The sequence below is a fragment of the Carassius carassius genome, chromosome 39, assembly GCF_963082965.1.
Source record: "Carassius carassius chromosome 39, fCarCar2.1, whole genome shotgun sequence".
Taxonomy (NCBI): Eukaryota; Metazoa; Chordata; class Actinopteri; order Cypriniformes; family Cyprinidae; genus Carassius; species Carassius carassius.
This window is the reverse complement of record NC_081793.1, coordinates 21,167,012-21,192,040: the sequence shown is the minus strand read 5'-3', so window position 1 is coordinate 21,192,040 and position 25,029 is coordinate 21,167,012. Positions and strand designations below refer to the sequence as shown.

General features: G+C 40.0%; 1 protein-coding gene across 6 annotated transcripts in view; it reads right to left on the bottom strand.

Moving 5' to 3' along the window:
• Positions 1 to 25,029, bottom strand: part of LOC132121609 (RNA binding protein fox-1 homolog 3-like) — a 442,423-nt gene that overhangs the window by 349,199 nt on the left and 68,195 nt on the right. For all 6 annotated transcript variants that reach the window (XM_059531196.1, XM_059531194.1, XM_059531195.1 and 3 more), the window contains exon 2: positions 8,334 to 8,440. The gene's annotated coding sequence lies outside the window, so the exon portion shown is untranslated. The remainder of the gene's footprint in view (positions 1 to 8,333; positions 8,441 to 25,029) is intronic.

Genomic DNA, 25,029 nt, shown 5'->3' with positions numbered 1-25,029 from the left:
TGGTGTATTATTTTGCCAATATTCAACTACAGTGCAAAATGTCTCTTCTGTTGTATTTTATATCTTTTGGGGCATTTTTATAAATCATTCCAAAATAATAAACCAAAATCAGATGAAATCATAAGATGACTGTAGATTTAAAAAGAAAATTCCTAAGGTAATTAATTAAAAATCATTCAGAAGTAAAAAAACAAACAAAAAAAAACCTTGGTCAGAACATATGATTAATCTCTGTAAACTACACGTTCATATGTTTTGAGGGAAATTAAAATATTGCACATATATACAACTCTGTACAGCAGTACAGGAACATTATTTCCATATCAGCTGCAATGTAAATATAAAGAATTAGAATGTTACATTTTTAAAGCCATGGAGGTAAAAAGCAGGTAAAAAGAGCCTGGAATATGTTGAAAACTCACTGCTCTAGAGTACAAGTTCCCTTACTGTTTCTTTACCAGTAAACTGAGACACTGAAACCTGTGTCTGTATAGCCTGACCTCGGCTTTACTGTGTCCTGACATTGCTGTGTGCAGACCAGCAGGTGGGTGTGCGCTGGCACTGGCAGCCGAGGAGTGGTGTGAGGACCCGGACCCCTTGAGGGAGATGGTGGGCTGACTAAGCAGCACTCTCTTGGATCCATCGGCCTGAGCTGGTGCCACCATGCCACCTGCGCCAAAGAGGAGCACTGTGGTCGCCGTCTGCTCTAACAGTCCATTCGCAGCCATCCATATGGCTCGAGCCTCGGGGGATGGAGGGTGAGGAGGTTCATTTATCCGCACATTACAGCTCTACGATATCACGTACATGCGATTACATGATTCATTGTCTTGTTTCCATATTTTCTGTATTTTATTGTAATCAGTACAATTAGGTAACTTAAACCATGAATTTACACAAAGCTTCAATGGACTGATAATGTGCATTTTCTGCTATTTTTGCAAATGTTGTCTATGTCAGTCACAGCTGGCCTGTGTCATGGGCACATCTGTGTCCACTTAAATTACCCTCTAAAGGGTTGCTAAATAAGTGTCGGACCTCACTGTGCCCATTTTGCTGAGAAATTCATGCAACAACCACCGCCATAAACATGTAAGCCAATAAACATGGGCTCTATAGCTGTAAAATGTCACATTAAAGGCTGCAAATGGTACTCTTGACTGAACATCTGTTAAGTGACATGAAACAACCTGATCTTGAAAAACACAGCAGAGACTGCATAAACTTACAATGGCGTAATTTCTCTCTATTAGATTTTCCCACAGAAAATTAAACAACCTCACTCCATTGCACAGCAGCATTAAGAAACCAGCTTGGAACCAAGTTCACCAAAAGTATCCATTAGTGAAAACCAACGATACTCTTTAGTGATGCGTTTTGTTACAGGTCCCTCATTTTATATTGGACTTCAAGAAGTGCCCCAAAACCGTACACATTTTTACATTTTTAAAAATGTATAATAATTAAAATAAATAATTACAATAGATATTTGTAAATAAATTACCACAAGTATAATGAATAAACATGAAACATAATATATTTATAAATAAACATAAACCTAACACTAACCTTCATTAACCAAAATAAATAACCAAAATAACCATACACTGTGCAGTTTGCAGTGAAATACTTTCACAGCTTCCCATACAAATAAAAATAAATAAATACAAATATATTTTGCAATACTGTAGAAAAAAAAAAGGAATCCCACATATTTTCTTTTACAGTCCATCTGCAGTGGGATAGATATGAATGAATAGATATGAACTCAGCTATGCATGCACGTGCACAAAAAAACAAAACCATTTAGTGATTGATTGGTATGATATGCTTTGATGTATTTTCTGTCACATAGCATGCACACTTTGACAGTTAAATGACTGACCTAATTTCTGATAGTAGCACCTTAGAAACGTGAAAGAGTGAACATGAATAAAGTTGTGAGATTGCAGATTTAAAATGCAACTTCAAAGCCTGTAGGTGCAATTTAATTTTTAATATGTTTACAGCTTACTGCAATAGCGCCAAATGTTGCAGCTTTAATTTTTTTATAATTATTTTTAAGAATGGGGGTGTGTGTTCATACATCCCTAATCCATAACATCTGAAAGGATGACAAATGTAGATATTTACACTAATTTCTGAAGAAACCATATACAAGATGTGTTTGGTTAAAGTGTGCACAGTACATACAGTATATTTAAAAAGAAAATATCCTGTGATATTTAAGCTAATAATACAGTGTAACATGGCCACAAATTGTGGTAAAGGCACAGGCCATTATATAGAGCTATTGTCTCATCTTTTCCAAATCCCAATCCCTGTCAGAGGACAAATGTGGGTGAGGTATGCCAGGGCCTCAGCATGGCTGTGCTAACAAAATCACCTTTATCCACATAGACAGGTGACAGCGTCAGCAGTTGGGCTGCCGGTGAAACAGGCTGTGTCTGCAAGCCATGCTGTGCCAATGAGTACAGAGTAGGAATGTAAGTCTGAGTGTGTGGAAACTTGTGTACATTTTCCACAGTTTACAAGTATATAAGCATATTTAAAATTTTCTATCATACTGAAAGGTGTACACATTTGCTAGCAAAGGTTTTGACCATTAGTGACTATGAGAGAGCTCTTTAAAATCATCATGAAAACTGATTGTATTATTTAGGGATGCACAATATTATAGACACTGATAAGCAGATAAAAAAGTTTCATGCTATAGCCAACAACTTAAACATCCAATATTAAAATTCTATACTATTTCATCCAGATAAAAAAAACAACAACAAAAAAACAATCAGTATAAAAATGTTACAAGTGAATTTAGGAGTCAAAACATTACAGTGTGCATGAAAAAGATGAGATGAGATTTGCTAAAGGTTACAATTATTAGAGTAAATTATTAGATAATTAGTGTGTTTTATTCACACATATTAGTGTGTTTAACTTTAAGTGAGTGTTAGAAGACAGCAAAGATAATCTAAACAGTAAAAACAAGAGAGAAACACAATTAAATATCCAATATTGACGAAACGATAAATATGGAAAGAAATCTGTAATATCAGATGATAATAAGAGTCCAATATATCATGCATTCCTAATATTTACTTATTTACTAAACACTTTTCTTGTATTATTGTAAAATAAAAATAAAATTAAAAATTAAAATAAAATCATTTATATATTTATAATCATTTATATCCTAGTAACATCAAATCAAAATGTGACAACTTGATCAAACTTTGAAACTAATTTCCTTTTTCACTGATAGCACTAAGGGCCATGTGAGCAAAGTCAACCAATAGTAAAACAGTTTTATGCAATCTCACATTCGTTCTGGTTCTACTCTGGCAATAAATGCTCATTTATTATCTAATAATTGTCACCCACCATTCAAAATCAAGTCCCATCCTATATGTTTTCCACCTTGAATAGCTGGTTTTACACCAAATATTTCACATTATGAAAGCAAAATAAGTTTACTTTGAAGTCTGAGCTTAGCGTATTACAAGTCCATGGCTGAGGGAAACTCCACCATATGGCCACAAGTATGTCTACTTTAGCTCTACCCCTACTCACACATCTGTGTGTTAACCAAAGATAAAAGAAATAATTAACCAAAGATAAGACCACTGACCTGGGGTTTTACTGAGGGATAGCAGTCTCGACAGACAGAAAAAAAGGGAAGTAAGCACAGGTGTGCAGGACGCCTGAAAACATGAACCATAAAAAATGCTAAACTATGTATTTGGAACCTGTGTTAATGTCAGTAAGAACACAAAAATGTGAGGAAACAAACAAGCCATCAACTTTCAACAGGTAGCAAACACAAGCTTGATGGCAAAAAGACTGTGGCAAAGCGTTTTGAAGACACGCACATTTCTGAAGCTGCATGCCCTGAAGGACCCTCAAGGAACGACAGAGAAAATACCGAAAGATCTAGTGCCTGAACAAACATATATTTTCATGAGTCGTGTCAGTGTTTTCATGCACTAGATGGCATATTCAGCAAACAAATGATAACAAGCAAAACACAGCAAACTCACTTTGAGGGTTAGCAATCAAAGGGAGGCAATTTACAAGGATACGATCGGCTGAGGCAGGAAGGATAAAAATTCTCAAGAGCAAGTTGAGTTCAATCTCCACCAGGCACAGGTATGTAATCTATGTAGTGAATGACAGGTCATACTCCCCCCAACAACAGAGCTGAGATTTATACCCATCCATCCACTTATCAAAAGTGTCATGCAGAAAAATACATTTCTGACAAAGAGTGATAGCACGCTTGTCCTTCGCCAAAAAAGAGGAAAAAATAGAAAGTATTTAAGTAAAAAGAAAATACAGCTTTCAAAATAAATCTCCGCTAGGTTAATAAAGTTGTCGCAAGCTGGATTTTATGAACTCAATGTCAATAAATAAATAAATATATAAAACATCACTCATGGGCATTTCACCCAATATGCTTATTTTATTACCCTTTTCAACAAACAGGGTGACAATATGTTGCAATCAAGCCTCTCGACTGATTGGTCGATGCTGTTTTGAGACCACAAATGCCACATTCCCATGGCTACCTCGTCCAGAACGACTTTGAGCTCGCTGAACTGGAGCAGTTCTGATGGATTTCACTTTAACAGCCTTTAGAAACAGGCTGACAGGTCTGAGAAAGATGAATAAATGTCATTCACTGAAACTGCTGTTGATGCATGGGGTCCATGTGTCGTCGCTTGGTGAGGATGTTTGAGAAATACTACAGTTAACTAAAACTCTTTCCCTAAATCATATGTAAGCTGGCTCAGGACTCATGACAAACATGTATGAACTGAGAGAGAAAAAATAAACTGTGCAGGAGCTGTAATTCAGCCTGCTAATAGAATCAATGACTTACAGTGTGCCCTAACCACACACAACACCACAAAAGCTCTGTTTCATGTTAATATCAGCTTTTGTCCCAACCAGCTGTGAATGTGACATGGTTAGGATAAAATATGAGTCATATAAGTCAAGCTAAAGGACATTTTGACAGTCGCTGCTAACAGTGGAATTTCCTTGGTATAAAATTTTGCTCCACATAACATCAAATATATTTTCTGTTTTGTTGTTAGTGTGCATTTTTTGCTAGTGTCGACGAACAAATTCTTGTTGGAATGTTGTCACGTGGTTAGGGCACAGTGCAATATTAATGTGATCTGAGAAATGAGATGCAAGTTAAAATTGTGTCCAATTACATTTCAAGATTATCTGATACAGAAAGTAATCAGAAGAAAGTGTCTATAACAGAGCCATTGATTAATGATAAAAAAAAAAAAATAAATAAAAAGATTAAAACTTGTCTTAGATATGGGGTATCCTGTGTTGTGACATTGTTAAATTGTTGATGAAATATTTAATTTGACATAAAATCATGAATAAAACAAAAAAAAAAAATTAAAATCAATATTTATTTTATTCAGCAAAGATACATTAACCCCTTACCAGTGAACACAAATAAACCGCTGCAGACGTAACTGAATATGAATGAGTGGTGAATTTCTATTCAAAATGTGGCATAATACGGATTTATTATTTTGCACTCCTGACATAAATTACTAAATAACTGTCACTGCAACAATGTTTTATCAAAATATTGGTCAAATATCGAAGCTAGAGTCTTTAAACTTTCAATTGATGCACAGTTTGTCCAGATCAAGTAAGAGAGTGATGTTTAACGTGCTGTGAAAGTGAAACAATAATAAACTGGGGCCGTCGGCGATGCTTGCAAGTAAAGGAGTTAAGTTCAGAAGTGACAAAGTCATTTTTACATACAAATTTTTTTAGGCTGCTTCAAATAAATGCTCTTCTTTTGCACTTACTATTTACTATTTACTAAGTATCCTTGTGTTATGTATATTAAAACAGCAAAACCATTTTCAACATTGATAATAAGAAATGCTTCTTCGGCAAAAAAACTAAAAAATAAATAAATACAATTTTAAAATATATTAAAATAGAAAAAAGTTTATTTATTGTAATAATTTGAACAATTAAATGTAATATATTGTAATAACAATAAAACATTACTGTTTTTTATGTATTTTGATCTAATAAATGCAGCCTTGGGGAGAACAAGGGACCTCTTTCTAAAACATTATAAATTCCAAACTTCTGAACAGTTGTGTGTAACAAGGAGTCGGAGGTGTTCGGATCCATATGCAGCATTTATTAAACAGAATGGTCATACAGGCAGAGATCAGGAATGGCGTCAGGTGTGTCAGGGATAACCAGAATCGTAATCAGAAACAAGCAGGGATCGGGACAGGCAGCGGAGAATCAGAGTCGAAATAAACAGTCCAAAGGTCAAAACACAGGAATAATAAACACAGGGAAAACGCTCGGAAATGTCAGACTGGCTAAACAAGACTTCGCAGTGAGTGAGAGTGAGTGTGCTGCTTTTATGTGTGTGTGTAAATGAGGTGCAGGTGTGGCAAGGAAATTGGCTGATGAATGAGGTGCAGGTGTGGCAGGGTGATTGTGATGCAGTGACTCATGGGTAATGTAGTTCGGGTGTGGTGCAACAGTTTGAGAGGTGCTAGTGTCCAAGTGACAACTGGTGGTAAATGGGTGGAATGGTCCTGACTGGAGTGCCCCTCTACTGAAGCTCATGGGCACTCCATCTAATGATCGTGACATGTGTAAGAAACGGTTTAATGTTTAATATACAAAATATTTAGACATGGTTGAAATAATTTTCAGCATTTTCTAATTAGTAAGAGCAATATTATTTGTAAAACTACTACTGCTTTCAGATGCAAAGTTTCATTATATACATATAATATTACAATATGTACAATATTACAAGCCAAGTGGAAAATTCATTTTTGTTAAAGGTTTTCCACACTTTTCATATAATTAGCCGTTTGTTATATATAGCAATGTGACACAAAATAAGGGGCAACATAACGTTTACCCACTGACACATCTTACCCCACACTCCCCTACAACTGACCGAAATCTTGGCAAGTCTATCACTCATATGCCAGTGCCCTTGGGAGTCTTTCATTTTTTGCCCCTTTTCACTCTCATGGAGTTGCTGTGCTATCCCTCATGCTGAGTATGGGAAATGAGCCTTCCTATACCAATTTGTCCTGGTCTTCCAGCCCACTGTACCTGATAGGCCACCTGCCCTGGGCCTCTCATTGCACCCATGTAGGGGGTGGCAGTGCCCTCCATGGACCCTAACCTGCAAACTCCTCTGCCTTAATGGCCACGGCGTTGCCCTATCGTGCCATGCAGCCAAGCATGGCTCTGCTCCACCAGACGCCAACACTCTCTTGGACTGCTAATGACCTCCTCCATTCCCATCTTCCGTTCTACTCCAGACACGTAGCCAACCCTTCCCCCATAATATGTTTTTCCCGTTCATCACACGTGCAAAGGATGACAGTTTGTAATAAAAGATTTGTATTACTGGAATGAGTCTACAATACACATATTCAGGAAAATTATGAGATTCAGACAAACATTTTTGAGAGGGTCTTTTCACCGCTTTTCACAGCTTTTAGCTGGTCATGCACTTGACTGTCGCACTGTGTGAGTTCAGTAGCTCAAGTGCACTTACAGACACTTCTCTCCTCACATCCCCCACCCCGCGTACTGGGGCTGAATGAGAAACTAGCATCCCCTTGGGCACATTCATTCCTAGGGTGACTGGAGCAAGTGGAGATTGGAGTCTGTATTTACTTAAAATGAGAACAGATTTAGAATTGGAGGGGAGGAAAACAGGAATTGCAGCCAGTTCCTAACATACTCTCTATACTAATTCAAGTGGCTCTTGAAATTATTCAAAGAGATTCTCAAACACTGAAGGTGTTTCTGCTGTTTGATGAAAGCAGTCATCAAACCCAGTGTTGTCAAGAGGACACCTGCTAGTAAAATCCCACAACAAAACCATATCCCTATTTAATACATTCCTAAACATATACAGAAACAACCACTGAAACTGTGAGATGCCATATATGTACAATACACTCTTATTATGTGCTTTCATACACTAAAAGCGTTTCATTTATTATTGCATACTGAAAAAAAACTGACTCAAGTGTTCTGAAAAATTCTAAACTACTGTATGAATGATCAATTATTTAAATTATTTATATGTGTGTGTGTGGGGGGGGGGGGGGGGGGGCATGTATAAACCTAGAAAAAAGAAGTGTGGTAAATATCTCTTGAATAGGCAAGTACAACACTCAAATAGAATTGATCATATAAATAACATAAAAATACTATGCAACTCTCCCTAGACAGTTCGATTCAAGACTATACTTCAGAAATGAACTTGAGTTTTCTTGTGTGTGGCTTACCAGATCACAGAAGTCTTGTATTTTTCCGGGAAGTAGACTGGTTGTTTTCCACTGCTATCAGAGACTAGGCTTCAACTTGTAGCACTTCTTCTTGTCTGAACAGGATTCTGAGGAAAATAATGCAGAGATGAAAAAGAACTGTGAGATGCAGAGAATTACTAGCTATACACTGCTATCAAAAAACACCATAACGCATGCCAAATCAAAACATGTACTCATGTTAAACAGAAGGATTTTGTGATCCTTTCTCTTCCTGTAACTGCAGTCAAATTGGTTTTAGAGCGTTACCATTGCACTTAAATCACAAAAATGTGACTAAAGTGTTTAAATTATAAAAAAAAATTTAAATTAAAATAAATAAAAATATTTTTTCTTTTGTAACTGCACTTACTGTTAATCGCACACAAGAAATATTTATATGTATGTATGCATATATGTATGCATGTATGTACAGATACAATAATCAACACGTGATATCTGGGGTTGTGGTTTAGCATGCAGGAAAACAAATGCAAATTATCCAAGTTAATAATTACATTTCTACAATAAAAACAAATATACATGTCCTATAACAAGCCCATTGACAGAAAGAAAATTACTTTTAGTACATTTTTTTTTCCCTCTTAAGATCCCTTGCCAGCTTTAATGAATAATGAATAAAGTTTTCTGTAACACTTTATTTCAAGGACTAATTACAACTACTAACTTGTTGCTTATTAGCATACTACTAGCATATTGGCTGTTTATTAGTACTTATAAAGCACAATGCCTTATTCTAGATGACAGTATTTTAGATCCTGTAATACCACCCCATACCTAAATTTAACAACTACCTTATTGACTATTAATAAGAAGCAAATTAGCAGTTAATTGAGGGAAAACTCTTGTATACTCTTGTGTGTGTATATATATATGAATATCTTAAAAGCAAGAAGTATTTGAGAATTGACTTGGACTCTGCTTCAGACTTTCTCGAGTTTGCATATCAATGCACCAAGCACAATCTACTCTCTCTCTCTCTCTTGCACTCCTGGATGGACAGCAAGCTGGAGGTCATCAATGATGCTGACGGAGAAAAATATGAGGGGTTTTTTTGTGGCGGCCTGAGGCGGCAGGCAGGCTCAGGTCAGCCCTCTACCTTGCCCAAACAGAACTATTCATTTCATTGCCCTTGTACCAGCATGAATTCAGCACTGAACATTTGTTCTGTGTCTTTTTCAGAGTCTCTCACCTTTCTTTGTACCCCAGGTCTGTGGCGCATTTGAAATGCATCTAACCGAGACTGTTCTCTCTCACCTTAACACACTTTTAACAGTCATTCTCCTGGGACGGTTATTGCTACAGTTGTACTCCAGTTCTTTCTATTCCAGTGCTCAAGAAGAATAAAATTTCTCTTGTTAAGCGTCCCACACATCTTCCATTTTTAATAATATACCTTACCTTCTGAAAGATATTTTTTGTTTTTTTTTAAATCCAAACTCGTATGACTATCTTTCCAATTCACCAAGCTGATGCCGAAGTACCGACTTGAGAATCTGACCAGTGATTGGACTTGAGTGCACAATACTTAATTTAATTCCATATTAACTGCATTTTTTCCTGCAAAAAGAAAAAAGCAGCGCCCTCAGCTGTAAACAGATTCCATTCCATGCAAATCTGTCTTCTCAATCGCTTGATCAGGGTATCTGTTCTCCAAAGTGTTTCAAGAGCCAGCAGCTTTGGGGCAGACAGCTTTGAAGCCCCTGGAAATACAACGCCAGTGCTGAGAAAAACTCCACTTTAGCTCCCCGTGTCCGCCCCTCGTCGCTTTTCTGGCAGCTCGTACAATCCCTCTCCTCCAACATGCCTTCCAAAAATAAGGACAGACGATCTCAGGATTCTTTAATGAACTGTCAAGTGCCTCAGCTCCAGGGTGTACACAAAGATAGGCACCTCAACAGAGCTCAAACTTACTGTACAGAATAGAGTAAAAGAGAAACCTGTAGAAAAAGGCTTTCACCTAAGTATTTCTATCTCATGTTAGGTGCTCTCTGGTTTATGGCAAAGTAAGCATTCTAAAGTGTTGAATGCTGAAATGTTCATTTGCTTGTGCTTTTATATCATTGACCTTTAGAGTACTTTGCACAATAGTAAATCTGAGGTGACACATTTCACGCAATGACAGTCTTAAATGACGGAGATCTGTACTGTAAGTGAAAGAAAAAAGGCCAGTGAACTATTTCAGCTTTTGACTAGACATTATTCAGCAGTATTTATAAAGTTTTAATCAAAATCACTGCTCTTCACCAGAAGTACTTTTATGTACTGTAAAAAAAAAAAACATTAACGCCAATCTATGATAAATGGTTATGCACAATCTAATATATGGTTATGATGAGCATAATTATCAAAAATCTTCACTTCAAAGAACAAGAAACCACAAAGACTTGTAATAAAGCTATTGTAAGAAAAGGTGTTGTTAAAGACAGGAGCTTGCTTCAACCTGAAGGCTGAACATGCCTGCACATACTCACACTCACATCCACACAAAAGATGTTGCCACACAAGAACGCAATGTACAATTACTTTGTGATACAAAACCTACACATTAGCATAATAAAGAACATTATGCCAGTTTAGCACAACTCTAATGATAGACTGCTGAAAATAGAGCCTCTCTCAGCTGAGGTACAAGGACTTGAAACTGTGTGTGAACTTGCAGGCAAGCAGACAATCATTCACGAAGCGTGATTCAATAAACTAGTGAAAAAAATTGTCATTATATTAACCAGTCAATAGTTGCAGGTTATAACAAATCCAAACAACCTTCTGCTTTCTAAGCAACACTAATTTGATTGTCTCTGATATTGTGTCATTTGAAAGTCTGCTATCATGGAAGAAGCAGCTCATTCAGAAAAGGGATGTGAGGATTATGCACATGTATGTTATTTGTGCTATGTTGCATTTTCCGTGACAGCTGCCTGACATCAGCACCCATTGGGATGGCTGCAAGCTTGTTTCTAGTGAAGGGGACACAGATTTATTTAATTTTTTTCCCAAAGCAGCTTATGTGTCTCCAGCGCCCTGATGCAGGGTCTACACCAGAAACGAGCAGCGTGTCAAAATAAAACTGCTCCCACAGTAATCAGTGACGCTGTCTACACTGGATGAATCCATTGCTGCAGGTTGCAAAGTACTTTTAGCTGAAGGACTCTTTGTTTCTATTTTTACAAGACATTTTGTTTTCCTTGTTTGCCTGAAATAAAAATATTACTTTTTTTGTTAATACAATTATTTTATTTATATAATATTAAATTATACATTTTGCCAGTCAGAAGTTTGAAATATTTATTATTACATTTTATAAGTTAAATCATAAGTTTCCTATGATCACCTAGGCAGCATTTATTTGATTAAAAATGCTTTAAAGACAGGAACATTGTGAAAATATTATTACAATTTAAAATAAACTTTTTCCTATTTAAATACATTTAAAAATATTTTTATTTCTATGATGGCAAAGCTGAATTTTCAGCAGTTATTACACCAGTCTTCAGTGTCACATGATCCTTCATAAATCATTCTAATATGCTGATTTGGTGCTTACTTATTATTGGTACTCAATTATTAATAATGGGTCTATAATCAGTGTTGAAAACCGTTTTTGCTGTTTATTTTATTTTATTTTATTTTATTTTATTTTATTTTATTTTATTTTATTTTATTTTATTTTATTTTATTTTATTTTATTTTATTTTATTTTATTTTATTTTCCATCCATCCATCCATCTTCTTCCGCTTATCCGGAGCCGGGTCGTGGTGGCAGCAGTCTAAGCAGAGACACCCAGACTTCCCTCTCCCTAGACCCTTCCTCCAGCTCTTCCGGGGGGATACCGAGGCGTTCCCAGGCCAGCCGAGAGACATAGTCCCTCCAGTGTGTCCTTGGTCTTCCCCGGGGCCTCCTCCCGGTGGGACGTGCCTGGAACACCTCCCCAGGAAGGTGTCCAGGAGGCATCCGGAACAGATGCACGAGCCACTTTAGCTGGCTCCTCTCGATGTGGGGGAGCAACAGCTCTACTCTGAGCTCTTCCCGAGTGGCCGAGCTCCTCACCCTATCTCTAAGGGAGCGCCCAGTCACCCTACGGAGAAAGATCGTTTCGGCCGCCTTTATCTGAGATCTTGTCCTTTCGGTCATGACCTACAGCTCATGACCATAGGTGAGAGTAGGAATGTAGATCAACCGGTAAATCGAGAGCTTCGCCTTGCAGCTCAGCTCCTTCTTTACCACGACAGACAGGTACATCGACCACATCACTGCAGAAGCTGTACCTATCCGCCTGTCAATCTCTTGCTCCATCCTTCCCTCACCCGTGAACAAAACCCCAAGATATTTGAACTGATACTTGATTCTGGCAAACCATACGGCGCCTCAGGAGGGGGAAGCAGTGTCCTGCCAACACTGTTTACAGTGGAGGTTGGCAGCTGTTGACCTCAACTGGGGATATCATCGGAGGGTGGAAGGAATACTTCAAGGATCTCCTCAACCCCACTGACATGTCATCCGTTGAGGAAGCAGAGGCCGAGGGCTCGGAGATGGACTCGTCCATCACCCAAGCTGAAGTCACAGAGGTAGTTATTTTATTTTATTTTATTTTATTTTATTTTGAAAATTATGATAATTTTTCCCAGGTCTTCTTGAAGAATATAAAGTTTAAAAGAATTACATTTATTTGAAAAAAATAAAATAAAATAAAAAATAGTAACATTACACATGTTTTTACTGTCACATTTGATCAATGAATAATTGAAATTAATAATAAAATGGGATATTTTTGAGCACCACATCAGTATATTAGAATGATTTCCGAAGGATCATGTGACACTGAAAACTGGAGTAATGGTTGCAGAAAATTCGGCTTTGCCATTACAGTAGTAAATTACATTTTCAAATATATTACAAAAGAAATCCCTTCTTTTAAATTGTAATGTTATTTAAACAATATTACTTTTTACTGTGTTTTGGATCAAATAAATGCAGCCTTGGTGAGGATAAAAAAAAAATTATTATATATAATATATGACATTACAGTATATTTATCCCAATATATATCCTTACATATATGGTTTATTTCACCACCTTGGAACTAAAAACCAACATTTTGTTTCATTCTGTTTCAGAAGGGGAATCAGTTCTGTGCCAGTGCCCTCAGCCTCAGATTGACATGTTCTCCAGTGACTCCTATAGCCACGGCAATCCTTGACCCACTCTCCACTTCCTTCAATCGCAACCCCCCTCCCCACCACCATCCCTGGCACCACCTACTAGTGTGCTGCTAGAATCCAGTGAAGTGAGACCACTGTGAAAATTCATTCTGCAGCTTCCAAATAGCGTTTTGATTCTTAAACCAGGAACGCTCAAAGTCCCGCTGTCCTCAAATAACCTACAACTACAGACCAAACTGCAGTGAACAGCGATATGCTGAGAAGTTAATGACAGTCTCAAATTAATGGAGCCTGCTGATCTGTACAGACAAAAGGAATTAGAGTAGGATTGAAGTAGCTGATGATCTGATATATGTATTAAATGTATTAAATGAAAAAAAAAAAATATATATATATATATCCATGCTGCTTCAGCACCACATACGAAATGCACACAGACTGCATACACACTGCAGACGAATTATGTGTGAAACAGGCGTGCGTCTTGTCGAGGTTTCCATTGGGAAGCTTCTTAAAAAAAAAAAAGATCCCTGAAGCAAACCCGGCGGCATCAGCTGCATCCATGTTAGCATGTCACGTTTGATGTGGTAATTTCACAGTAGGCATACACACAGGTTTAAAGACTCATTCTTGCCCCCTACAGATTCGGCTAGGTATACATCCGCGCTAAAATATCAAGGTGAACGTCATCATAGCTTGTGTAGTATAGACCCATCTCTCAACGCAACTTTGAGAATAGATTAACGGCGATATTTTTTTTTATCGCCCGATAAGAGTCTCGTTAACGCCGATAACGGCCCACCACTAATATATATATAAACGGCTACAGTTAAAAGGTACAGTAGATGGCACTAGGGATGGGAATCATAAGGAATTAAATATTATAGTTTCTCAATTCAACTCGTTTAGTACTTTTAAGGAAGAAATGTTCAGAAAAATATATGAAATTCTAATGTCGCACACTAATTTATTTATAATTATTTATTTCACAAAATATAGAGACAGTTTTCTGTTCCCAACACTAGATGGCAGTCATTGGGGTGAATGGCCCCCATAAAAACATCATATAAACATTGGTTTTTAGGCTGTATATTGTTTTAGAACATTACCCATTCATTATAGGGATCCCTGCCTGATAGACTATGCCTTTTTTTTCTCAAGAAGATTCAATTAAGAATATTTTAAGGGGCCTGAGGTGCCTCTTATATATAGCTTAACTCCAGTTGGTAAACAACTCCTCGCCTATTTTCTGTGTTTGGTTTAAACTCAGATCTCAGAGGACACACTAAACTCCACCAACAGTGACTACACTGTTGAAAAAAAACGAAGAAGCCGATGGTCCCCAGAAACCCTTTTTGTGCATGTATAAAGGATTTAAAAATAATAAAATGCAGCTAATTAAAATAGTGTTTCCATGAGATGTTAATGAGGTTTTTGTTACACTTGGGTGGACATCCTTACATGATGTAGTTCTAATCCCACTGAGTCAGTGCTCTTTGTCCTTGCATAGCTGGCAGCTATAATCCACACAAAAAAAAAAAAACTAAGTCAAATATAATTACCGAGCATTCACATCTGCACATTCAGAAAGTCACCGCATTACTCATCATCAACATCGGCCCTTTTATTCCAATTTTTGTCATAAAAAACAACTAACCGTGCACAGTGTCTTCCTTCGGTTTGTGTCTCTCTCATGACTGCATTCTCATTGCTGACGTCTGGCACATTTCAAATGAAGCATGTTGCGGTAATGAGCCCATGATGATATCAGCCGTCATGTGTAACCACACATCAGACTGTCAGCAGTTCTGCTGCGGGCTGAAGGTGAGGGGAGCAATAACAACGTGTTTTTGAAAGGCTGCCGCCCACTCTCTGGCGCATTCGGGCCCTGTGCGTGCAAGCCTCGAGGGAAAGCTGCAGACGAGGGCTACAGGATTATGTTTTCTCCCCGACAGATTGCGTGTTTATGCTACTACGTTAACCAACAATATTCAACAAGCACACATGACTTTCTTTTACAAGCTTGCTTAAAAGTGTTGTGCAAACAAAAGACAAAAAGCATTTAAAGCCACAGGTAAAGTAAACACATCCCAAACAAGGTGGTCAGTTTCTCAAGGGGGCATAGAAACACACATGCCTTAATTAGGTCAAAACGAAGAGGTGTTTCCCCTCCACGGGCTGCTCGATCACCAAAAAATAAAAATAAAAACACCTACAGGCTTCTTTCTTCCCAAGCTTAAAGCTGCATGTGTGTGTGAATACAGTCTGTTCTATCAAGAATGCAAACCGTTTCTTCCCCCATTACCGAGCCAATTACGGAGATAAAGTGGACTCTCAGGAACGGGAGTGCTCTCGTTTCTAACATCTTTAGTCCTGAATTCGACACAACACACAATGAACCTGACACAATGCACCTGATTTGCCAAAAACTTATTTCACAGGCTGTGTGGGAGACCAAAAGTACCTTATACAATCAGATTGACCCATTTTTGGAAAGATACACAAAGCAGTGAGGTTATATTAGAAGGATACCATGTACAAACTTAAGAGGCAGAAGCTCTACAGTGCTACTGTCTGTATTCATTTTCTTTTCAGTGACTGTAAAGGGTCTTATTTGCTTAATCCTTTAAAGAACAAGAAAAATTGGAATTCATGCTTATATGAAGTAAATATTGGAGAAAGCAAAGTGTGGTCAATATTCGCAAAATCATTTTGAATACTATGAAGTGATGCAGCAATAAATATGTTTTGGACTAGAAAGTCTGAATATAAACATATTTCAAACACTCAAAATATTTTTTTATGTTTTGGCTGATGATGACTGATACAGTCAATGCTATGTTAATTTTCTACACTATTTGTCTAAATAAATTACAAATAAAACACTAAAATCTCAAATAAATAATTTTATAATTTTTTTTTATACTAATTATATTAAACAAAAAACTTTAACTTGATGCACTAAAATAACTAAAGCTGAAATAAAAATTTGTCAAAATATATGGACAAAAAAAATATTTTAAAAAGAAAAAAGTATACTAAAAATTTAAATGAAATTTAATAAAATAAAATAAACTATAGTATTATCTAAATGACTAATTTAAAACTAGGTTTGCAAAAGACTACATTTAACAGTTATTCAATTAGTTATTTCGAAGATAGTAGTGTATGATGACAGCAAAAGTAATTTTCAGTTGCAAAATACAAATATCTTAATATCAGCTGATAACCAAAACATTGTGTGCACCTTTTTCAATTAGGACAAACAACTGCAAGAGGCTTCTAAGATGTCTATTTTTATCCTCACGAAGGCATGATCTGTGCTCATTAATGATTCCTTATGGCTAAAAACTGCTGAGATCTGTATATATATAGTCATGTAATGTTCCCTGCTGGATTTCCTATCGATGGGCTAAGTGTTTGCCCCAGCGGTGGCTATGCAGAAGAGTGTAGTGTGAGCATGCAGTGTTGTGGGGCAGTGGCAACTCACACCCTGCCTATCTGGCTTCAGAGTGTGGCCATCAGCAGGGTCTCTGGGTTGATTGGCTGTGGCACTTCCTGAGTGCCAGGCAGAGAAGGATGTGACAGAGTGAAGGGACGCACTCTGGGGAAGGGTGAGTGAGACAGAGCTACTAAATAAAGTCACAGGTCTCTGCACTGCCCAAAACACTGCATGGAAACAAGACAAATGGTGTGTGTGCGCATCCTAATCTGACCCTATATTTCACAGATAAATGCAAAATGTGCCGAAAAAATAAGAAACATAAGTTCAACAAAAAGTACAGAACTGGTTCTATAAAAGAGTGTGTAATTTATAATATTTTACATACTCAAATACACACAATAATAAATTATATTCTAATGTATATTAAAATATTTTAACTGAAAAATATATTTTACAATATTACAGTTTTATATATATATATATATATATATATATATATAAATATATATATATATATATATAAATATATATATATATATATATATATATATATATATATATATATATATATATATGTGTGTGTGTACATACTTAACCATATTTTGTTGATAAATTTGCATATAAATTGATATAAACCTGACAAAATCTCCAAAAACCTCCCTTTGGGGACGTCCTCATTTGTAAAACTGGTTTAAAAATAAAGTAAATCAAGTTTTTTAAAATTGTAAAAATGTTAAAAGTTTTCCTACCTGGCCTCAAGGCATATGGTTGAAGTTTTATCGCATATGGCGACAGAATAAATGGTCTGTAGAGTATAAAAACCATTACGCCTATGGAATGTCCCCATTTATATAGTTAAGTAAATGTGTATGTGTGTGTGTGTGTGTGTGTGTGTGTGTGTGTGTGAAATTTAACTAAAACCTGAAAAGATAATAATAATAATAATAAATAATAATACTAATAATAATAAATAATCATAATAATAATCATAATAATAATAATAAATTATTATACAAAAAGTTTTTGATTCTGCAGGTACAGGGCAATGAAATCAACCTAGTCTTTTCGGTGGTTTCATCTGTGCTAAGCTATAAACAATGGTTCATGAATGAGACTATTTGAATGAAAGATTAAACACTTTCACTGGAAATTGACCTTGAGCCTGGAAATTAAAGAACTGCATCTTCAAAGCCAATGCGTTCAAAGGACGCTCGCTCTGCGTATGTCCACATACGTGCACCATTCTCTGGGATGCTTGGAATGGTGTGTGCCGGTGTGGAGAGGGCGGTTGGTGGATCAGTTTGGTTTATTATTATTGTCTTCATCTCATTTGACTCTTGACAGAGACAGAGTGAGATGAGCAGAATGGGGAGAGTCATTAACCATGGGATGGAGGTTGGGTTCTGTGCCAGATTCTTCCATAGCATTGGTTTCTTGCCTCTTTTGTCTTCTGCACTGAATGAATGAGAGGGAACACGAGAGAACCCTGGATGATCAGTCAACATGCTCTCACGCCTCTACTGATCAAAGAGCACTCAGGAAAACAACACAAAGAACAAGAAACATAAGCCTCTCACAGATCTCTTTGGCTCTGTTTACACCTGGTATTAACAGCTCAAGTGATTCAATCACAAGCAGTCAGGTGAGACAGAATACACAGGCATCTCAAATCTTCTCCAGTGACCAGCTGTGTCAAATCTCATCAAACAACAGCGATTTTTGTAAGAACACACATTGTTTTCTGTCATTCAAAAGATGGTGAAGCTAGAGATGTCTTGCTGCAATGATTATGTTGTTACAAGATCAGATTCAGAGTTGATTGCAATGTATCATAACGCATATTATATAAAATATAATAATAATATAATTGTTTCTCTTCAGGAACTCGAGCTGCATCGAGAACGTTTGGGGAACGCGTCCAGCGTGACGTCTCTGGATAACGTGTATAATCAGTCCAAAGGAAGGGCGAGACGTTATAGGCTGGTGACGTCAGACACCAGGAAGCATAAAAGCATGAACGGCGAAGCCGATAATAAGCCTTGTGTCTTCAGCAAGTGCTCTGTGTGTGTGTGTGTGTGTGTGTGTGTGTGTGTGTGTGTGTGTGTGTGTGTGTGTGTGTGTGTGTGTGTCAGTCGCTATCTTTTTGTGAGTCTTATTTAGTGTCGTTTGTCCACTGATAAACTCCATTGTCAAAGCTTCAATCAAGAGAAGTTTTGGGCTGTGTATTTTCCCTGCCAAAAAAAAAAAAAAAAAAGGTAGGGACACACGCTGCTCGTGTGTTGTCTGCTTGAGAGTGAAGTGCGCATGTCAGCTCTCGAGGGAGTTGACGGCTGCGATGCGAGCCTTTGCCTCACTCTCAGAAGGCTCTCTTTGAGGAGAGAGCTTTCACTGGGGTTTCTCGCGGTGCCAGCCCCGCTTTCGCCGAGGCGGAGCGGTGGTTGTGCTCGCTGGATTCGCTTTCGGATCTGCTGGAAGTAATGTAAGACGGGCAAGTCCCTATCTTCTTTCTTAGCCACCAGATCCGGCGCCCGCTCTCGGGGGTTCGGAAGCCCGCGTTTGCGGTACTTTCTCCCCGATGAGAGGACGCGAAGCGCTGCCTGTCTTTCTCTGAGGAGATTGAAGGCGTCGATGAGCTCGCCAGTTGTTCAAGCATCAGTTGCACAAGCACCAGTTACACAAGCATATTATGCCTAATATTATAATAAGCAGCATTAATGAAGAGTGGAGCTCGCGCAGTCGGCTCTCGGGGGGCTGATTGTGCTTTTCTTGCTGTTAAGCACTCCGCTCTCGCCGGGCACGCTCCGAGGAGTGTGTCCGTGCATGCGGTCTTGCGGCCGCGGTCGCGCTGGGGCTGAGGAACATGATCTGGCGAACGGGTTGGAGATGGCCGTCCTATCTCCACCCGTGTTTACTAGATCTAGAGCTCGTTCTCGAGGCTTGGAAACCAGTGCTGCGGTTTCTTCGCCCTCTGAGACAGCTCGCTGCTGCTGCTGCTGCTGCATGCTCTCTCGCCAGGCACGCTCTGAGGAGTGTATCCGTGCATGTGATCTTGCGGTTGTGGTCGCGCTGGGGCTGAGGCACGGCAGCGACTGCGTTCGCAGGAATCGCACATGATCTGGCGAACGGGTTGGAGACAGCTCGTCCTATCTCCTTCTGTGTTCACTAGATCTAGAGCTCATTCTCGAGGCTTGGAAACCTGTGCTGAGGTTTCTTCGTCCTCGGAGGCAGAGCTCGCTGCAGCATTCATCTTTCTCTGAGGAGATTGATGTTGTTTGTGTGACTGAGTAGCATAAAATAAAAAAATACAAATATATATATATATATAAATAAAAATAGACATGCACGCTGCCGAGGCAACAGGTGTATTACATTGTTTCATCTTTATGTGAGTTTTTTCTACACCAGACCGTGTTGACTCGTCTGGTTGTTGACTACTATATATTAATATTTATCTGACTATGTGAAGTTAGATGTGCAGGGGCTCTAGGGATGTAATTTCTTATGTGAGAACATGTGTGTACCGCTCTTCCTCTGAGGAGGTTGAGGCGGTCAGGGGCTGCTGGGCGGAGCAGTCCCAACCATGTTCCAGCCCCTCATGCCGGGGGTGTCACTTTTGTACTCCGCAGACGCTAGAGTCAGAGTGGTGCTCCCAGGCCGATGGCTTCTAGTGGAAAGCAGTTCTACGGACCATTGTTTTCGCTGGATAGCCTTTATCATAACGTCCTGACGCGTAAGGCCTAGGACGTTTTGAGGGCCAGCTCCCTCTGGGGAAGAGAGGTGTACACCGCATTACACGGTGCCCGTCTCTCCTCAGTGCCCTCAGGAGATCGATCTGCCAACCCTGCTGGTGTTCCAGGGCGCAGCAGTCTCCAGCGAGCGCTTCTCTCAGTTACCGCCCGGAAACGTAGCGGTGCTGAGAGGCTCGCTACCTCTAAGGAGGTCTCTAGAGCAGCTAGTACGGTCGTCCCCTGCCGGTCCGCCGCTTCAGGGCACCGAGCTAGTGACTCTAGGCACACCAGAGGCCAGTCTCGTGAGACTGGTTCCCTTAGGAGGTCACATGCCGGTGTGGGAGCCCCTGCCAAGTGTACTTCATGGGGTCCTGCCCCGAGCAGGCTCTGGTCTAGTCTTCCTAGCAGACGACGTGGGTCTGAGGACTGTTGTTTTTAGGAGACTTCAGCTACAAGAGTCCTGATGCTGCGGCTCAGGACCTCGGAGGCAGGCCCCTCTGGGGAAGAGCGGTGTACACCGCATTACACGGTGCCCGTCTCTCCTCAGTGCCCTCAGGAGATCGATCTGCCAACCCTGCCGGTGTTCCAGGGCACAGCGGTCTCCAGCGAGCGCTTCTCTCAGTTACCGCCCAGAAACGTAGCGGTGCTAAGAGGCTCGCGACCTCCTGGGAGGTTTCCAGAGCAGCTAGTTCGGCCGTCTCCTGCTGGTGCACCGTTTCAGGGCACCGAGCTAATTGCTCTGATGCCACCAGAGATCAGTCTTGAGAGGCTGATTCCCTTAGTAGACTATTTGGCAGCGTGAAAACTACTGCCAAATGTGTCTCAGTGGGTCCTGCACACTGTAGCGAGAGGCCACAGAATCCAGTTCTGGTGGGCCCCAAGCAGGCTCTGGTAATGGAACAGAAGTAGAGTCTCTTTGAGGACGGAGGCCATCGAGGTGGTCCCTCTTTGGGTTGCCAAGTATGGGTCCTACAGCCGGTACTTCGCTGTTCCGAGGAAGGATGAGGTGTTGTGTCCTTTTTTAGATCTGAGTTTTTTGAACCGCTCAGTCAGTGGACTGAAGTTTAGCATGCCTGCACAGGCCAAGTCCGAGGATTGGTGTGTTACGATCTATCAAAAAGATGCACTTATCTCCATCCTTCTTCATCGGAAGTTCCTCTGAGGTTTGCTTTTGGGGGCAAAAGCCTACCAATACGGATTTTCCACTGGCCTTGCACTCTCACCCTACACTTTCACGACTCAACCACATTGACGATTGGTTGATATCAGCTCAATCTTAGCAGATGACGGTTCAGCACCGAGGTGTCATTCTTGCTCACATGAAAGAGCTGGGGGCAAGACTTAACACCAAGAAAAGTGTGCTTTCTCCAGTACAGAGAACCACTTATCTGGGCATGTTGTGGGATTCGACCACGATGCAGGCACGTATGTCACCTGCTCGGATCGAGTCGATCCTCACTGCAGTCGTGAGATTGAGAGAAGGCCGGTCACTCACTGTCAAGCAGTCATGGAGATTGCTGGGTCTGATGGCAGCTGCGTCCAACGTGAATACTATTGGCCTGCTGTACATGAGACCCCTACAGTGGTGGCTCAAGACCAAGGGTTTCTCCCTGAGGGGAAACCCACTTCGCATGCTAAAGGTCACGCGGCGCTGCCTACGTGCCTTGGATATGTGGAGGAAGCCTTGGTTCTTGTATCAGGGCCCGGAGCTGGGAGCTCCTTGTCGCCGCGGGATGCTAGCGACAGACGTGTCCCTCACCGGCTGGGGTGCGGTCATGAGTGGCCACCCTGCCCGTGGTCTGTGGAGTGGTCGCCATCTAACATGGAGCAGACATCCTGTTGAGGCAGGGGCCGAGGCCCGGGGAATGGCGGCTTCACACTGACGTCATGAAGCAGAGTTGGAGAGTTTGGCCAGACTCAGGTGGATCTGTTTGCGACTCGAGAGACATCGTACCGTCCCCTCTGGCTTCCTCTAACTCATCCAGCTCCACTGGGGCTGGACGCAATGGTACAGACGTAGCCGAGGCTTCATCTGTACATTTTTCCCCCGATTGCTCTGCTCTCTGGAGTTCTGGAGAGAGTGTGCCGGGACGGAGTCCGGCTGCTGTTAGTAGCCCCGTTCTGGCCGGGCCGGGAATGGTTCCTGGGCCTGATTTCTCTTTTTGTCGGCACTCCATGGGAGGTTCCCGTCAGGAGAGATCTCCTCTCGCAGGCGGAGAGTGCGCCCCCGCATGGAGCTTAGAGGCTGTAGGTGTGGTCTCTGAGGAGGCACAACTCTTAGCTTCCGGTCTCTCAACCGATGTTGTAAGACCGTTCTCCAATCCAGAGCTCCCTCAATGAGGAAACTTTATGCCTTGAAGTGGAAGCTTTTAACTTCTTGGTGCGGAGACCGCCAGCTCGACCCAGTTAACTGCCCGGATGGTACAGTGCTGGAGTTCCTGCAGGCTCTCCGCCGGGTTGACCCACTCCACCCTGAAGATCTACGTGGTAGCCATGGTGGCCTACCGCGCCCCTCTCGGTGGCCAGTCAGTGAGCAAAAACCCTCTGGTTACATGTTTCCTCCATGGTGCGCTGAGGCTGAGGCCTCCGGCCAGAAGAAGCTTATGCTAAGCGGTGATCAGGATGCTATCCTAAGCCTCGAGTCCTCTGATCTCCCCTCTCCTGGGGGTCAAGACTCACTCCTTCTGAAGTTTGGCCATTGGACGGATTTTCCCCGATTTCTGTCAGGCTCCTTCTCCTTCTCTTGCTTTAGCTGTGCTCTTCCACACTAGGCACAGATTTGAAAGTCTGGCGGCGTGGGCATTCTCGTTCCAGAAACGTTCTCGACGCAGCTCGAGTTCCTGAAATGGAACGTCTAAGGTTACGTATGTAACCCTGGTTCCTCGAAGGAACGAGACGCTGCGTCGCAGTGCCACACTTCGGGCATCTCTGGCTGGTGCTTGCTTCATCCTTTGAGGCTGATTACTGGCTTCGCCGCTCATGCTTTTATGCTTCCTGGTCACCTGCCTATGACGTCTCGCCCTTGCTTTGGACTGATTATACACGTTATTCAGAGACGTCACGCTGGACGCGTTCCCCAAACGTTCTCGACACAGTGTCTCGTTCCTTCGAGGAACCAGGGTTACATACGTAACCTTAGACGTTTTTTTAGATCATTATATTTATTTCATTATTTAGTATGAACAAAAAAAGAATAAACTATGAACAACAGTATATGTATTAATCAACATTATGCTTGATTAATCAGAGATGTAAAAAAATTTTTATTTTGATTTATGAACAGCCATTAACTATGAACAATAACAGATTTATGGATTAACATTAACCTTTATTAATTAAAGCAGTTTACATAGTTTTATTTGACTTATTATGAAGTCATTAACTATGAACAATAATATATTTCTAAATTAACAATAACCTTGATTAATAAAAGCTGTAAAATTGTTTTATTTTATTTATCAACAAACATGAATTAACTATAAAAAATGTTTTTATTATTATCAACAAATATTAACTAAGAGTAATAAAAAAGTAATAAAACAATGTTTTTTATTAATAACAAACATGAATTAAAGACAATAGTGTATTTATAAATGAACATTAACCTTAATTATTAAAAGCTGTATAAATAAAGTTGTTCGCTGTTAGTTCATGATAGCATGATACCTAATGCACAAGTGTTAACAAATTGTAAAGTGAGGCCATCGGATCACAAGACTTTATTTACTGTAGCAATCTGATATGCATGTATGTTAATACCAGGTGTAAACAGAACACTGTTGTGCATATTTCCACCATAATTTATAGTCTTCAGACAGTGGTGTTATTACACAAGCGTGCAATACCCACACTTGCATTAGAGAAGGGAACACGCCTACGTTGGATGCCAGTAGTACCCAGATGTGGGGCCTGCAGCTGCTGGCTAATTAACTCTTCTCCTCTGCACACCTGTATGGAGGAAAGTCTGTCCTGACAGCCACTGGGTTTAAACATGCAATTGCACAGCCAAGGGCGTAACTTTGGGTCTACCATTGGGGGGGTTAAACTCGCGGCATATTTATTTATTTATTAATTTGTTGTATTATTTTCTTGTGTAAAAGGTAAAATGCTAATTTGCATAATTTAATTATGCAATCCCCCCCAAAACGGGTGACTGTATTGGAGCAAACAGCAGTTACAATTCAGTGACATTGGTTCTACACAGTCCCTGGCACCCTCTGGCTTTACCTCATAGGACACTGGCAAACGAACATCTAGCCAGCCAACTCCAGTCAACAAAACAAATCATCAGCTAACTCAGTGTTTCTCAAACTTTTCTGCC